Here is a 2,500-nt window from a genome sequence, read left to right on the forward strand (position 1 = left end):
TATTATTATTATTATCATATTCATATTATTATTATTTATTATTTTATTATTATTATATTATTATTATTATTATTATTTATTATTATTATTATTATATTATTATTATTATTATTATTATTATTATTTTTATTTATTATTATTATTATTATTATTATTATTATTATTATTATTATTAATCATTATTATTATTATTATCATTATTTATTATATTATTATTATATTATTATTATTTATATATTTTATTTTTTTATTATTATTATTATTATTATTATTATTATTATCATTATTACTATTATCATTATTCTTATTCTTCTTCTTCTTCTTCGTCATCTTCTTCTTCTTCTTCTTCTTCTTCTTCTTCTTCTTCTTCTTCTTCTTCTTCTTCTTCTTCTTCTTCTTCTTCTTCTTCTTCTTCTTCTTCTTCTTCTTCTTCTTCTTCTTCTTCTTCTTCTTCTTCTTCTTCTTCTTCTTCTTCTCTTCTTCTTCTTCTTCTTATTATTATTATTATTATTATTATTATTATTATTATTATTATTATTATTATTATTATTATTATTATTATTATTATTATTTATTATTATTATTATTATTATTATTATTATTATTATTATTATTATTTATTAAAATAAATAAGGAAGGAACGCTTACAGTTGTGTGCTTCCATACGTCTACCATCATGCCATTGTAAGGAGATACCCCCAAGAACTCTGAAGGCTCGGCAATGCATGGATGAATGGGGAATTCTGTGTCATAGCGCTTTCTGAGGACACAACTTGGATTGGACAGTGTCATTCGTCTATATTATGGTCATCATAGGGAATGAGATTAGCGGGAGAGTAGTGTCCCTTGATTGGACGTCACCCATAGTCTGTGACGTCACCGGAGGAAACAGTTATTAGAGAGAGAACGTCATGTTGGTTGTGCGCATGCGTCTCCCGTCATCGCGGATCGAAGGAAAGAGAGCAAGAGGAAGACAAGGAATGACTTATTTAAATAACATAAGAATGTCCAAATGTGACTTAAAAAGGAACACAGATTTCATGCGCACCGCAGAGGATCGTGATTCGTGGAGACAGCTGACCGGCAACTGGTCGCATGACGAATTTGGGGCCGCGCTGGTATGGAACACATCTTTCCTCCCCCAATAAGGCGGGAATCCAGGCAGGGTGTCCACCGGATTCCTTCAACCCTCTCCTTACCAGCCATTTTCAGAATTTTCCATTAAACTTCACACCCGCCCAACACAAAACTATATTTCTTTTCTACACAAACAGACAAGAAACAAGTACATTCTGTTCATAATATTGTCCAGTGTCTCATTTCTATCGCTATCATAAAGTTTTTTCTTTATGATTTGTGATGTACAAAGGATATCGAATGAGAAAATTGGTTGCATCGTAACGAATGTGACGATTTTTCAATGGATGGTACGGGAGGGTTAATGCCGTACATAGACCATAATTTGTTTCGCCTCAGACAGTTAGAAGGGTTGCGTTGTCAATGCTTGCTAACTTGTGTAAATAATATATTTTAAATTTGACCCAAAAAATTGCGTACCTACTACAAATATCGATCAAATAAATAAACCGTCCTTGAAGTTTCCTGGTTTTGAGATTTTGACACGTTAAGGGTCATATATATTAACTCTCTCCTTACCAGCCATTTTAAGAATTTCCTCCGAAAATTCACACCCACGCAACACAAAAATAGACTTTACTTACTCGAACAAGAAATTAACAAGTACATTCTACACAGAATGTTGTTCAGCGGAAGGATTTGGTTTGTCTGTCTGCGTTTCTGTAACGATTTGAGTTTAACGGAAAGCATTTCTTTACATTTTGTGATATACAAGAGAAATCAGAATGAGAAAAATGTTGGTTGCATCGTAACGAATGTGACGATTTTCCTTTGGACAGTAAGGAGAGGGTTAAAAGACGTGATTTTTTCAGTTTAGAACATAGCTGTTAGTCTTACATGCATTGTCCATTGGTTTTCCTGTGATAAAAGACATTGTTGTTCCCCTGGAATAGCCTCCAATCAGATCCACTGAACCCATTGTCAAAGAAGATTGCAAGTTTTCGATTGTAGTCGAAATATGTTTTTACTTTCTGAAAATATAATGAAGAATACAAGGCAACGTTATGTTATTGAAGTCACGAATAGTTATCAATCTGCTTGTGGAGCTTCTATCCCTAGATGTTATAGGGAATGAGATTAGCGGAAGAGTAGCGTCCCTTGATTGGACGTCACCCATAGTCTGTGATTATAAGAGACGCATGCGCAAAACCAACATGACGTTCTCTCTCTAATATAATAACTTTTCCGCCGGTGACGTCACAGACCATAGGTGACGTCCAATCTAGGGACGCTACTCTTCCGCTAATTTCATTCCCTATTGTGTCGTAATGAATCCGATCCCATACAAGGACTTAAGAACCAATATGATTATAAATACGGACTAGTGCCGCGGTCTTTTAGCTGTGAACCGGGGATCGGTCCC

The 2,500-nt window shown here is 33.5% G+C and overlaps 1 long non-coding RNA gene across 1 annotated transcript in view; it reads right to left on the reverse strand.

Annotated features, from left to right (window-relative positions):
- Positions 1–716: 716 nt before the first annotated feature.
- The window catches only part of LOC144958955 (uncharacterized), a 3,517-nt gene continuing 1,733 nt past the window's right edge, over positions 717–2,500 (reverse strand). Inside the window, exons 2-3 of the long non-coding RNA XR_013642536.1 lie at positions 1,975–2,108; positions 717–760 (exon numbers count right to left, since the gene is read on the reverse strand). This is a non-coding gene — a long non-coding RNA (uncharacterized LOC144958955). The remainder of the gene's footprint in view (positions 761–1,974; positions 2,109–2,500) is intronic.

Source organism: Berghia stephanieae, chromosome 13, assembly GCF_034508935.2.
Source record: "Berghia stephanieae isolate SIO BIC M18660-M18661 chromosome 13, UCSD_Bste_1.3, whole genome shotgun sequence".
Classification (NCBI taxonomy): domain Eukaryota; kingdom Metazoa; phylum Mollusca; class Gastropoda; order Nudibranchia; family Aeolidiidae; genus Berghia; species Berghia stephanieae.